The 15,422-nt window shown below is 45.0% G+C and overlaps 1 protein-coding gene across 1 annotated transcript in view; it reads right to left on the bottom strand.

Moving 5' to 3' along the window:
• Nucleotides 1-15,422, bottom strand: part of ENTREP1 (endosomal transmembrane epsin interactor 1) — a 168,156-nt gene that overhangs the window by 152,292 nt on the left and 442 nt on the right. The gene's annotated exons all lie outside the window — the stretch shown is intronic.

Raw genomic sequence — 15,422 nt, 5'->3', positions numbered from 1 at the left:
GCATAATGGCTATGTTGCTGGACTCCCACGTAGTCGACCGCGGTTCGTGTCCCGGACCCAGTGGCTTAAAACTCACACCGGGTGTGTGCCCAAGATCCCAAGAGGAGAATGGAGGAGAAGGGATTGTGGCATAACCATCCCCCCTGGGGGGTGATTTCTCCCTTTTTGTCTCTATGTCTCTCTCTGTCTGTCTGGCGAGTGCACGCGCCCTATAGCGAAAACCTCTCCAAAAAAAAAAAAGAAAGAAAGAAAAGAAAAGAATAAGGTTTAGGGAAAAAAAGTACAGCTGCAATTTCTGGTCCTTTCCTTGTTGGGGACTTCTCAGAAGTAAATGATGGGACCCCGAGATAGCAGAGTCCCAGTGGCTAAACTTCATTGCCAAAGACACGGTGGGGGCATGGTTACAGGAACGGGCAGCAGAGTGAGTCGGTAAGCAGTATTTGATCTGCAGAGACTGCGGCATAGGCTAGCTAATCGTGTTGTCCCTAAGCCTGAAATAGATGCCTAACCTTCTACAGTCTGACTTGATTTGTATAAGCCAAAAACCTCTATGTTTCATGAAGAGAAGTCTGACTCGAATCATCAAAATGGAGAGGCACAGCCCCTGGGTCAACTCTGAGACGAGCCGGAGTTCACAGATCCAGCATCCCTAAGTGAAAAGGAAGCCAGATCCTTGAAAGAACTTGTTGAACCACCATAAATTTATACCTCTTTGCCTTCCCCCAAGGGCCTGGATGCTATTTTCCAGGTGACTGTAGATTAGAAAGAGGAAATAACCAGACTTTTGAGAGATTACTGATAACTGACTTTGAATTGATACTACTTTCTGGAGACCCAAAATGCCATTGTCACCCACCAATGGAGGACCTGTAGAGGTCAGGTGATCAGTGGGCTTCAGGTCTGTAACATGGTAGCCCTCATGGGTCCTGAGCTTACCTGTGGTTGGCTCCCCCTTTGGGGAATTCAGAATTAGAATAGATCTCTACAGCGATTGACAGAATCCCCACATTTCCCAAAGGACTCTAGCTACCTTTATGTATGTATATGTGTGTCTGTCACCTGTCATCTCTCTTCGACCACTACTACTGCTATAGTCAGAAAATAGGGGGCAGCGGGTGACATGATGGTTAGGATGCTGGACTCCCACACAGCTGACCATGGTTCAAGTCCCAGACCTGGCAGCTTGGGAATCACACCGGGCTCATGTGCATGTGTGCATGGGTCCTGGAAGAAGAATGGAGAAAGAACTGCAGCATGGCCATTTCCTCAGGAGGGTTATTTCTCACTTTTTCTCGCCCTGTCTATCTCTTTCTCTCTCCATTGAGTGCACGTGCCCTATGGCAAAAATGATAAATTAAATTTTAAAAAAAAGAGAAAAAAAAAGCTCACTTAAAAAAAAATTAGAAAATAGTCAATCAAACCAACATAGTGGGGCATACATGTAGTCCCAGCTGCTTAGTGACTGAGGCAGGATGATAGTGAGTTTGAAGCTAGCCCTAGGTAACATAGTATGACACTGTCTCAAAAAAAAAATATATATATATATAAAAAAAAAAGAAAAAAAGTCCATCCAACGGGGCCCGCTGATATCAGTAACAATAATAGCAGCTCCACCTACTGAACACTACTGCCAGGAACAGCCTCGGCCCTCTTTATGGACTTACTCATTTGCTTATCGTGAGAGAGGAAGCTCATTTAGTTCATTTTTGTGGCCCTAGGAGGCGGGATCTCCACAGGGGCAAGCCACAGGAAGGGCTAGTGACTGGTTTGTCAGATTGATGACATTCTTCAAAAAGGACTTTCTTTCCGCAGGCAAAGGCTCCGGGCTGCCATCCCTGGAAGCTCTCTCTCCAGCTATGCCAAGGCCTCGCTGCTGGCCTTCCCTGCCTGTCAACTCAGTGCACAACACTTGCCTGAGGCCAAGTTATGGGGACAATGTACTTGGACTCACTTCCCCAGGTCCTCAGCATTCTTTCTAGTCCTTAAACGCTGGCATTTGCTCTCAGGCCTCAGAAACAATAGCTGTGGGTGAGGGGCAGCCCAGCTCCCTCCTGTCCCACTGAGTCTCCCCACCAGCAAGGCAGGCCCAGCTGGCCCTGGCACTTGAGCCACCCCAAGGAGGCTGCAGTGACACAGGGATGGCTCTGTCTCTCACTTACCCCCCAAGTATCCGACACTTAAACACACAGAGCAAGAGGCTCCATTTGTCTGAAAGAGCATTTTACTCATTTACTTGTTTGTTTTATAAAATGTCTTTACTTCCCTAAAGTACTCTAGTAATGCTAGAATGTTAGCCTGAGGAGTTCGGAGGGTAGTGATAATCAAAATAACCGCTTCTGAACCTTTGAACAGCATTCTGCTAACAGTAGGAGCCAGATATAAAAGGCGCCATATTGTATGCTTCCATTTATATGAAACATTCAGAACAGACACATAGAGAGGCTGAAAGCAGATCAGTGGTTGGCCAGAGTTTGTGCCAGGGGCTGGGAGGGGTGTCAGGGCAGTAACTGCTTAATGGGTACATGATTTCCTTGTGGAGTGATGAAAGTGCCTTGACACTACCGGGGCTGGTTGCCTAACATAAAATGCCACTGGATGGTGTACTTTACAATGACTAATTCTAAATTTTTGCTCAATGGGACGTGTGCTCGCTGGAGACAAAGACAGAGAGAGAGGGAAAGTAAGAAAACACCCCCTTGGGGATGGCCACACTACAATCCCTTATCCTCCATTCTCTTGGGATTTGAGCACACACCCACACATGCCCAGCATGTTCCTCAAGGTGCAAGACTTCAACTGCATAGCTGTCCATGGGGATCTAGCAGCCCCAACCACCATGCCACTGACTGGCACCAATGGCTAATTTTATGAGATTTTTACTACAGGTTTTTTTTTTTTTTTGAGAGAGATTTTCACTGTAGGGCGCATGTGTTCGCCAGACAGAGAGAGACATAGAGACAGAAAGCGAGAAATCACCCCCCAGGGGGGATGGTCACGCCGCAATCCCCTCTCCTCCATTCTCCTCTCAGGATCTTGGGCACACACGCACATGCGCCCGGCGTGAGTTTTAAGCCACCAGGTCCGGGACACGAACCGCGGTCGACTATGTGGGAGTCCAGCGACATAGCCATTACGCTAACTGCTGGTTCCCACTTTTTTTTTTTTTTTTTTTAGTTTAGTTCTTTTTTTGAAATTTTTTTAATTTAATTTATTTTTGTATATTCATTCGATCGCATTGTTTAGCTTACAATGTGAGCATTTCAATATTACTTTTTTTTTGAGAGAGAGATTTTTGCTATAGGACATGTGTGTTTGACAGAGAGACAGAGACAGAAAGTGGGAAATCATCCCCTATGGGGGATGGCCACACTGCAATCCCTTCTCCTTCATTTTCCTCTTGGGATTTTGGGCACGCACGTACATGTGCCCAGGGTGAGCGTCAGGCCACTGCATCCACTACTTGAACCATGGTGGGCCACATGGGAGTCTAGCACCGTAACAGCTACACCACCTGCTGGTCCTAACAATATTACAATTTTAGGGGATTTGGGGAATTTATCTCCCCAGACCAGGTTCCAAGATCTAACCTTTGTTAACACATGTGGGCAGCAAGCCTTCAAAAATCCCATTTGGTCCTTATTCAGTATGGCTCCTTTTTTTTTGGTTTTGCCATAGTGCACATGTGCTTGCTGGAGAGAGACAGAGAGAGGGACAGTGAGAAGGAAAGTGGGAAATCATCCCCCTAGGGGGGATGGCCATGCCACAATCCCTTCTCCTCCATTCTCCTCCCGGAATTTTGGGCACACTTGCACACATGTCTAGCATGATTTTTTTTAAGCCACCAGGTCTGGGACTCAAACTGCAGTTGGCCATATAAGAGTCCAGCTGCCTAAACCACCACACCACTTGCTAGTCCCTTCAGCTGGATTTGGGAAATAGTTTTCTGAACTGCAACAATATATTTGCCATGCTCCCCCAGATCTCTGTTTCTTATCCCAACCCAGGTCATCTTTAGTAGCCACATAGACTAGTACTTGAAAAATGCATTAGTCCCCATAAGAACCAGGTAAGAGTTCTGGCCCATTTTACATGAAGCTGCAAAGCTGCCCTGGGAGCTGTGGAGTGTTCCTCCCACATGCATGTCCCCAGCACTGGCTTCTCTCACGGCTGCCACACATGCACCTGGGAGCAGTCTGTGCAAGGCAAGGGCCATTTCGGTTGTAAAGGCCTCAGGAAGGCATGGGCTGAGACTCTGGTTATGCCCCACACCCATCAAGTTACCGCCCAAAGGCATGTTTTGGTGTACTGGAAACAACGGTGATGATGCCACAGGGTATAGACTGCACAAAACAATCCCTACCCTTTCTTCATCCCAGTGTCCTGGAGTTTCTGATGGAAAAGAAGGTATAGCCAATCAGTTGTCTGTGCTATTTAAAATGGACGGATAAAAACTCTTCACAGCCAACTTGTAATCTCCCTTCTTCTTGCCCTTCTCTTTGTTACATAAATCATCTTTCTCAGGTGCTATTTTTCTTTTTTTTTTCCTTTAAACAATTATTTAATTTTATTTTATTGATCATTATTACTATTTTTAAATTCACTATAGGGCATGCGTGTTCACCAGAGAGAGGGAGAAAAGTGACAAAGCAGGCTGCCAGGTCCAGGACTCAAACTGTGGTCAGTCATGTGGGAGTCCAGCGCCTTAACCACCACATCTACTGCTGGCCCTTCAGGTGCCATTTCAATGAGTACATCTCTGGGGAACCAGAGTCTGTTCATCCAGACAATCAGCCCTAAGCCCTGGCTCAAATAAATCACTGATATTTCACTTATTATGACTCAACCTTCATTCTAGGTTGACAGGTGCTGCACACTGCTTGAGACTAGGATGGAAAGGGGAAAACAGGGAAAGGCTGGGCAAGGCTTGTAAACTCAGTGCCCTCAGACATCACAAAAGCCAGACAGTCAGAAAGGGTTGGCAGGTGCTCTCTACACGGGGCAGCAGCTACCCACTCCAGCCTGTGGTTGTCATGCAAAGCTGTATGTCTCGCACAACTAAATCTATTGTTTTTAAAAGAAAAGCCCCAAATCTAGACTTTGTGTGAAGTCTGCTGAGGTTTAAATTAAAAATCTTCTTCACCCCATGCAGGCCAAATTAAACATGTCAGTAAGTTAGATTAGTTCCATGGGTTCTGGCAGCTTGCAGGCTCAGCCCTTGTTTTAGTCCGTTTTGTTGCCAATAACAGGAAATACTCGCAGCTGGGTCAGTTATCAAAATAAAGGTTTATTTGGCTCACGGTGTAGAGGGCCAAGGGCTGGGACCAGCTGGGAACCCACACCACAGCCTGCTGCAGGGCCGCATCTCAGCAAGGCGCCTGGCAGGAGAGCATGGCTGGCGTGTCATGTGCTTCTCCTGCATTCCCTCTCCTCGTAAACCCGCTAGGAGCCAATCATGGGGGCCTTGCCCTGTTGACCCTAATCCTATTCTCCTTCCCAAAGTCCCAACTTTTGACACCATAATTGGACAAATTTTCACTCCTTAATTCAATAACTACAGCTCAACCCAGGAATAGTCAAAGGACATCGTCAACTACAATGGCTCCAAAGTACCTTTTTTTAGATTTTTGTCACAGGGCACATGTGTTCACAGGAGAGAAGAGAGAGAGGGGAAGTCAGAAATCAGCCCCAGAGGAGATGGCCACAACCCGATCCTCTCTTCCAGCCTCCTCTCAGGAGTTTTGGACATGCACAAGCACCTGAAGTGACTCTCAAGCTGTCGGGTCCTGGATTCAGACTGCAGCTAGCCATGTGGGAGTCCAGCCCCCCAACTACCACACCACCTGCTGGCCCCATTGAAATACTTTTTAAAAATAATAAAAAAATAAAAATGTAAGTTAAAAATCATACAGCATTTGGCATAGTGGTTAAGATGCTCTACTCCCATATGGCTAACTACAGGACCTAGTGGCTAGAAAATCACACCTGAGGGCCAGCAGGTGGCTTAATGGTTAGGGCTCTAGGCTCCCACATGGTCAACTGTAGTTCAAGTCCCAGACATGGTGGCTTGATTTCTCACTTTCCCTCACTATCTCTGTCTCTCTCTGGTGAGCGCATGTTCTCTACAGTAAATTTAATAATAATAATAATAATAATAAACAATTCTTTAAAAAAGGAAAGAAAAATCATGTTGGGTGTGTGTGCGTGTATGCCCAAACTCCCAGGGGGAGAATGGAGAAGGGATTGCAGTGTGGCCATCCCCCCTGGCAGATGATTTCTCACTTCTCCCCTCACGGTCTCTCTCCAGTGAGCACACATGTATTTAAAAAAAAGAAGGAGAAGAAGAAAGAGAAGAAGAAAAACATGATCAAACCACTATTTTGCAAGATCTTCTAGAAGAAAATTCTAAATGAAGAGAGAAAACCACTAGAGTCAGAAGCAGGAAATTGTTTTTAATTCAAATTGTACCTGCGTGATTCATTAGGAGCCTGAGCAAGTTATGAGTAACTTATAAGAAGGGTATTGCTTGGGCCAACCCATAGCACAGTGGTTAAAGTGGCTGGATTCCAGGTGGCTGACTGTGACATTTGAATCCTGGACCCGGCTGCTCGAGAAACACACATGTGCGCATGTGTGTCCAACAGGCTGAAAGGAGAACTGGAGGAACGAAGGAGGAGGGATTGTGGCATGACTGTGCCCCATAGGCGGTGCCTTCCCACTTTCCTATCTCTCTCACTCTCTGTCTCTCTCTGGTAAGTGCTGTGCCCTATGGCAAACCAGTACAGAAGAAGAAGGCGAGAGCCCAGAGCAGAGACACAGACACGTAGAGCTACCAGCTCCTGCTCTCTCCAGGACGCTGCAAGAGTCTCTACCAGCAAAAGATCCCTCACCAGGTGCGTCCCTTGCTCGTGTACCCCCAAACCATAAGCTAAATAAACATCTATTGTTTATAAATTACCCAGACTGGGACCCGCAGGTGACGTGGTGGTTAAGGTGCTGGACACTCTCACGTGACCGACCATGGTTTGAATCCCAGACCTGGTGGCTTGCTTTCTCACTTCCACTCTCTCTCTGTCTCTCTCTGGTCAAATTAAAATAAATGAATGAATAAAATTAAATAAATCATTTTTAAAAATAAAACAAATAAAAAATAAATTACCCAGCCTCTCCTATTCAGTTGTTAGCAACCCACATGCCTCCATGCTATACTCCAAATTAATCTTTTTAAATGATCTATGAAATAGTTTGTGTAATTATTTAACATAATAATTCACATGACTGATTAATGCTAAAACTATCAAAGTTCAGGGCTGGCAGGTGGCATGGTAGCTGAAGGTGCTGGATTCCTACATGGGAATCCCAGACTTAGCGACTTGTTTTCTCACTTTCCCTTTCTCTCTCTGGTCAAATTTTAAAAATAATAACAAATAGAATTAAATAAATAAATAATTCTTTTTAAAAAAAATCAAAGTTTCAAGACTTCACAAAATTACATGTTAATGTTAATTTTTTTGTCTAATAGAGCTGCAAATAATTTGTCTAGGGAAAAAGATATCTATAAAGGTTATCATTTACTGGGACTAGCAGTTAGTGTAACAGCTATGTCACTGGACTCCCATGTAGTTGACCGTGGTTCGAGTCCCAGACCCAGTGGTTTAAAACTCATACTGGGCACGTGTGCATGCATGCCCAGGACCCTGAGAGGAGAATGAAGAAGGGATTGTGGTGTGGCCATCCTCTCTGAGGGGGTGATTTCTCACTTTCTGTCTCTCTGTCTGTCTCTCTGCGAGCGCACACGCCCTACAGCAAAAAAAAAAAAAAAAAAAAAAAAATCTCCCCAAAAAAGTTGTCATTTATTGTTCTGTAGGATATTAACCAATTTTGCATTAAAGTCAGGATTCTTTTTTCTAATTTTCCTTAATTAAATTGGCTATATTACTTAGATTTTCAATTTTTTTTTCTTTTTTTGCTATAGGGTGCATGTGTTCACAGGAAAGAGATGGAGAGAAAAAGTGAAAAATAATCCCCAGGGTGGATGGCCACAATATAACCCCTTCTCCTCCATTCTCCACTTGAAATTTTGGACATGCATGCACACATGCCCGGTGCATTTCTCAAGCCACTGAGTCCAGAATTTGAACCATGCAGCTGGCCGTGTGGGATCCAGCTGTCTTAATCACTATCCCACTGGCTGGAGCTCAAATGCTTTTCTTGACAGATTTTTGCTAAAGGGTGCATGCACTGACCAGAGAGACAGAGAAACAGAAAATGAGAAATTGCCCTCCCAGGGGCATAGCCATGCCACGATTCCTTCTCCTCCACTATCCTCCTGGGATTCTGGGCACGCACACACATGTGCCCAGCATGTGTTTCAAGCTTCTGGGTCAGGGACTCAAACCACAGGTGGTCATGTGGGAGTCCAGAGCTTTAGCTGCTCTGCCACCTGGTGGCCCTTCAAATGCTTTTCTAAAAAGTATTTTTATTTACTTCTTCCTTGAGAGAGAGAAACACAGAAAGACAGACAGACAGAGACAAACAGGTAACCTGACAGGGCTGGGTGCTATGATGGACCCCTAGCTCTAGCCAGCCTGGATCACAGCTCAGGCATGCCTGGAGTGGACAGGAAGGCCCCTGGGTGACAACCTGGACCCTTCCCGCGTAGGTTCAGTTGTGTTACTAGTGTGCTACCTCCTGGTCCTTCAAATGCCTGTTAAGCCACTCTCCGTATCTTACTGGTTTCCTCCATAAGTGAGTTCATTTTATATTTGCATTAGAATCCCATTTTTACCCTTTTGGAAATTTTACTTTAGCCTGTATTTTTTCTGATCAAACTAAAGTCTTAACAGTTTTTTGACATTTGTTTAATATTCTCAATTTAATTATCTCAATCCTATCAGTGCTGAAATTTAAACTGGGCATAATGTCAAAAAATTATTGTCATTATCCCTCTTTTATGGTAGAAGCAGACATGACATTTCAATTTATTTCTCGCTTCATCCTATTTTTCCAATAAACATTTCTGGAATATACACACACAGGGCTCTGACAAGGATATAAAGACAAGTACAGATATACACTCCCTTCTTGTTTTTTTGTTTTGTGAGAAGTTCTTGCTATAGGGCGCATGAGCTCGCCAGTGAGACAGACAGAGACAGAGAGACAGAAAGCAAGAAATCACCCCCCAGAGGAGATGGCCTCACTGTAATCCCTTCTCCTCCATTCTCCTCTTGGGATGTTGGGCACACACGCACATACCCAGCATGAGTTTTAAGCTGCCAGATCCAGGACTCAAACTACAGTCGACTGCGTGGAAGTTCAGCTTGTTTTTTTGTTTTGTGAGAAGTTCTTGCTATAGGGCGCATGAGCTCGCCAGTGAGACAGACAGAGACAGAGAGACAGAAAGCAAGAAATCACCCCCCAGAGGAGATGGCCTCACTGTAATCCCTTCTCCTCCATTCTCCTCTTGGGATGTTGGGCACACACGCACATACCCAGCATGAGTTTTAAGCTGCCAGATCCAGGACTCAAACTACAGTCGACTGCGTGGAAGTTCAGCAATGTAACCATTACACGATCTGCTGGCCCCCCACTCCCTACTTAGTGAATCTTAGCAATGAGTAGGGAGCAGATTCAAACATTGACAACGCAAATACCAGAAGATATAGATGAAGAGCTATGGGAATTTAAGTTTATTTCTTGAGAGGTGGGCATCCTTAACAGGGCCGCTCCACGTTGTGATTCTTCCCAGCCTCCCAGTCAGCCAGGACCCTCGGTGTACGTGGGTGACCGTGGCCTCCCACACGACTACATCCCGTGGTGATGCCCTACCTCCCGCACCACCACAGCAGGGCCGCTATGGGAACTGATGGAGGGGCAACTTTGGGAACATTAGAGAAGGCTTAATAGAGAATGTACATATTAGCTGGACCTGGATGGATGAGTAGGGATGAAAAATGATAAAAAGGGCCAGCAGGCACCATGGTGGTTAAGGCGCTGGATTCCACTGGAACCATTCCAACTCTGTGGTTCGAGTCTTGGAACAGGGGGGCGTACTCGTGAGCGCATGCCCAAAATGGCAAGAGGAGAATGGAAGGAAAGTGGATGATGGCTTGACCACTCCCATGGGGAATGATTTCTTACTTTACCTTTCTCCCAGGGACTGACTGCATGTACCCTATGGCAAAAATCTAAACAAAAAAAGACTTGATCCTAATGTACTATTTAAATTGTCTGCTATTCCCTCTCCTGGGAATACTCTTCTCTTTTCTTCACCATCTTTTTTTTTTTTTTTTTTTTTTTTTTAATTTTGGCCATAGGGCACGTGTGCTCACCAGAGAGACAAACAATGAGAGGGAAAGTGTGAAATCGCTCCCTGGGTGGCTAGCTACCACCATTCTCCTCCTGGGATCTTCGGCATGTATGCACATATGACTGGCATGATTTTTAGACTGGCATGATTTCAAGCTGCCGAGTCCGAGATTCAAACCACAGTCAGCCATGTGGGATCTGGCGCTGTAACCACCATGCGTCTGCTTTCCTGACAAGTAGTGTTATATAATCAGAACATACATGAGTTTTGCACGTATGATAAAGTTGCCTGGAAAAGAATCTGGAGGATTTGAAAGTCTAGGTCAAACGAACCTCAAAACTCCATGGCTTAAAACAACACTTACTTCTCATACGCCTGTGGGTGGGCTGACCGCGGCTAGACTGGGCTAGAGGGTCTCTGCTCCACTTCTCTTCAGCCTGCTCTGGGCACAGTAGGCTGGCCTGGGGATTCCCTCTCATGGGATGGCAGAGGTGCAAGAGAACAAGTCACATGGCCGATGCAAATCCAAGGGGTGAGGAAAAACAATTCTGCTGCTTCAGTGGGAGGAACTGCAAAGTCACTCGGCCAAAGGCCCTAGAAACAGAGAGGGATGAAGAGCTTGAGCCAGTGATGCATGGCACCATAGGGACAGAAAGGAGAAAGCCCGGGTAGAGACTTAAACTTGGCCCTAAGCAAGGGGAACTCACCAGTTTTTTCAGCACGAGGGAGGTCTAAGTTAGAAAGCTGATTCTGCTTACCTACCTAGGCGAAAGATTAGTGTTTACAACCACCTGAATTAGGGTAGTGGCTGTGGGAAAAGGGATAGAAGAGCATATTAAAAGTAGTTATTAAGAGGGCCGGCCAGCAGGTGGCATGGTGGTTAAGGTGCTAGACTCCCATAGGGCCAACTACAGTTTGAGTCCCGGATCTGACAGGTAGAAAATCATGCCAGGTGTATGTGCATGCATGCCCAAAATCACAGGAGGAAAATGAGAGAAGGGATTGCAGCATGGCCAACCCCTCAGGAGGTGATTTCTCACTTTTCCTCTCACTGTCTCTTTCTCTGGCAAGCACACACACCCTATGGCAAAAAACTATAAAAAAAAAAAAAGTTACTAAGTAGCTTTAAGTAGGTCATCATTTGGATGAAGAGTAAGAAAATCTAGGCTAAGTCTCAAATTTCTAAATTAGCATGTGAAGCCACTGCTGGTGCTAATACTGGCCCCTTTCACTGAGCACTTATTTCATGCGGCTACTCCTGCACACACTTCACACATCCCATCCTATTAGATGACATAGTGTTCATAGTTTCCTACCTCAATTTTATAAAATGAGAAAAATGAGGCTTAAAACATTTAAGTAACTTGTCAAGGTTGCACAGCTAGTAATTGACCCAGCTAGGATTGGAATATAAATCACTTTGGCTCCATAATCTGACTTCACAAGCCCTATGGGCTGCCTCAGCCAAACAGGGAACAAGGTTTGGGGAGGAGTGAAGACTTGATTTGGGGTAGGGACGATATCAGTGGCTTTTCTATTCTGGCTCACGTATTATTTTTAAGCGCTGTAATAACATGCCAGGGCACTTATTGATATAAACATCCTTTTGACATTTTAATATACCTAAATTTGAGGGCTGGCTTGGTAGAACAGCAGACAACCTGTTTAAGTGATACCGACCATAGGAAAATCATAGTTTCAGTTCCCTAGTCGACCTGTACACAAGCGGTGGACATGCCGTTATCCTGGCTGGGAATGCTGCCGGTGGATCAGGGCATGATACTCTATCAGCAGTGACTCCCCTCCATATGAAGTAAATAAATGAAACTTTAAAAAGTTCTGAGTGGCGTAATGGTTATGTCGCTGGATTCCCATGTAGTCGACTGTGGTTTGAGTTCCAGACCCAGCAACTTATAACTCACACCAGGCGCGTGTGCATGCGTGCCCAAAATCCTGAGGGGAGAGTGAAGGAGAACGGATTGCAGCATGGCCATTCCCCTTGCAGGGTGAGTTCTTGTGATCTCTATCTCTGTTTCTCTCTGTCTCTCTGGTCAGTGCATGCGCCCTATAGCAAAAATCTCTCTTAAAAAAAAAAAAATTCTGAGGTTTTTTTTTTTTTTTTTTTTTTTTTTTTTTTTTTTGAGAGATTTTGCTATAGGATGTGTGCATTTGCCAGAGAGACAGAAAGCAAGAAATCACCCTGCAGGGGGGATAGCAATGCCACAATCCCTTTTCCTCCACTCTCCCCTTGGAATTTTGGGCACACGCACGCATCCAGCGTGAGTTTTTTAAGCCACTATGTCCAGGACTTGAACCACAATTGACTACGTGGGAGTTCAGTGATGTAACCATTACACCATCTGCTGGTCCCAAGTCTCAATTATTTTCATATTAGATTTTACAGAGAATCACATGCTTCATTCTGACGCCGAGATAGATTCATTTGGCAAGCATTCAGAACCTGTCCTGCCCTGTGTAAAACCCTTCCGAAGTATCTCGCTGTAATCTCCATTTCCTGGCCTTCTAAGAGGCCGAGCAGTGTTCCCTGAGTGTACTCATTACTTCCCACACAGCCTTCAGTGGGTCCTCTGTGTTTCCTGCAGTCCCCAAAGGAATTGCTTGAGAATGGCAGGGAGGAGGAGGAGGACAGCAGCTGGTAATTACAAAGAAAAGAATTGCCCATGGTGGGGATGAGGGGAGGGAAGACTCTGCCCAGGCCCAGCCCCCTTTACCTCCTCTCTTCCAGGCAAACTCTCTTGATTCTTCTCTCCATCCTCAGAGACAGATCCGTCCTCAAAGTTCAACCCATGTCTCCCAGGGTGATTAATTTAGGCCAGATCTTCCCTTGGCATTCCTCCTGGGGCGACTCAAACTCAAGACAGGAACCTCCGCCTGCTCTAGGGTGGAACAGCTCAAAACAGTGAGACCACAGCTCAGCTCACTCTCTTGTTGAATAAAATAAACACTAAAGTACTATTATTACTCTTGGAGTCACTAGCTTGGGGACCATAAGATGTGCTAGTTTTACATCTCTGTATATATAAGATTTAATGTAGGAGGCAGGATGGAAATAAGGTAGATACACGATAGCTCTCTATACATATAAACATTTATACATATTTGCCTCTCAGACTTTCACTTTAAATCTCATTTATGTCACTGCACTATGTTTTTATTTCTCTCTGTTTTATTTAGAAAAGTCAAGGTTTTTAAACTGGGGATTTCAACGCTATGATTTGGATTTCATTCATTTTTGTTTTCTCTTTATGTTTAAGGCTTTTCTATTTGTTAATATTGAATTTGCTTGGGACCAACAGGTGGCATGGTGTTTAGGGTGTGGGCTCTCACATGGCCAACTATCGTTCGAATTCTGGACCTCGTGGCTTCCTGTTCCCTATAGGAAAATTTTAAAAATTATAAAATTAAATAATTGTCTAATAAATTAAATTTTGTGTTTTTTATTATAACAAAGTACACATATACAATATATGTATGAGTATATAAATATATCACACAAAATCTATACATATGTATAAATATATATATATATCCCTTCAGGTTCATTCGTTCATGCTTTTTTTTCTAAAGAATTGTTTTATAGGGGCCAGCAGTTAGTGTAATGGCTATGTTGCTGGACTCCCATGTAGTCGACCGCGGTTGAAGTCCTGGACCCGGGGGCTTAAACTCACGCCGGGCGTGTGTGCGCATGTGCCCAAGATCCCAAGAAACCCAAGAGGAGAATGGAGAAGGGACTGCATCATGGCCACCCCCCCACCCCCCGCCGGGGGTGATTTCTTGCTTTCTGTCTCTCTGCCTCTCTCTGTCTTTCTGGCAAGCGCAAGCGCCCTATAGCAAAACAAAAACAAACAAACAAAAAAAAACTCTCCAAAAAAATTGTTTTATATAGCTTTATTTATTCATTTATTTTATTTTAATTTGACCAGAGAGGGACAGAGTGAGAGAGAGAGAGGGAAAGTGAGAAAGCAAGCTGTCAGGTCCAGGACTTCAACCACAGTTGCCATGTGGGAGTCCAACGCCCTTAACTACCACGCCACCTGCTGGTCCCTCATTTATGCTTTTAACACCAGGCAAGAGGTATGCAGGGGTGGCCTACAGGGTGAAGAGAATGGTGTTTTGTGATGGACAACTTTATGTGCAAACTTGGCTGGACCATGGTGGCCAAATATTTGGTCAAACATATTTGTGTGAAGGTATTTTCTGATTGAGATTAACATTGAAATTGGTGGACTTTGAGCAAGCAGATTGCCCTCCAAATTGTGGGTAAGCCTCATCTAATCCGCTGAAGGCCTTAAAAAAACAAAGACTGACCTTCCCCAGGCTTTTTTTTGAATTCTGCCAGCAGACTTCCTTTGGACTTGGTCTGCAATTCTTCCCTGGGTCTCCAGCCTGCCTGCCTACGCTGCAGAATTCGGACTTACCAAACCTCAATTGTGTGTGCCAATTTCTTAAAATACATCTTTTTCTCTTCACATACAACTGGTCAGTTCTGTTTCTCTGGAGATCCCTGACTAATATTGGGTTGTCAGAAAAGTTGTGATGCATTTTTGCATAGAAAAAATACGTCATGACTTTTCCAACAACCTAATACAAGTATGGAAGTTTTCCCTCTCCACTCTAAGGACATTTCTTCCTCTGGTTCTAAAGTCTCTCTACTCCATCCTAAAACTGTACAGAAAAACAGAAACAAACCTCTGACCCGGGAGAACTCGGTAGATTCACAGTCCAATCACCCTCCCAGCCCTCTTTTTCCTGCCTGAGGACACCCTGGATTCCAAGTGATTCTTCTTGATCTGTTAAACACCGAGGCTTAATACCTAAATGTTCTTGAGCGTAAGTCTTCAACAAACATTGCTATTGTATTTTTTGGCCACTGACACAACAGCATGTCCCAAGCCAGGTCATAGGACACCATCCCCAGGAAGTGCCCTCTCGCAACACTGAGACAGGTTCGTTGAAGGGCAAGTCCCGTAGACCCTTCCTGTCCAGGCCCAGGGCTGGATTCCATCTCTGCTGAGTACACCAGCCTCCCATCTCCTCACAGTCCGGAATGGGCCCTCTTCCTTCTGAGCCAAGCCACAGGCCTTGGCCCCTTCCC

Source organism: Tupaia chinensis, unplaced genomic scaffold (assembly GCF_000334495.1).
Source record: "Tupaia chinensis unplaced genomic scaffold, TupChi_1.0 Scaffold000354_1, whole genome shotgun sequence".
Classification (NCBI taxonomy): Eukaryota; Metazoa; Chordata; class Mammalia; order Scandentia; family Tupaiidae; genus Tupaia; species Tupaia belangeri.
The sequence above is the reverse complement of the archived record's forward strand: the minus strand, read 5'-3'. Positions and strand labels throughout refer to the sequence as shown.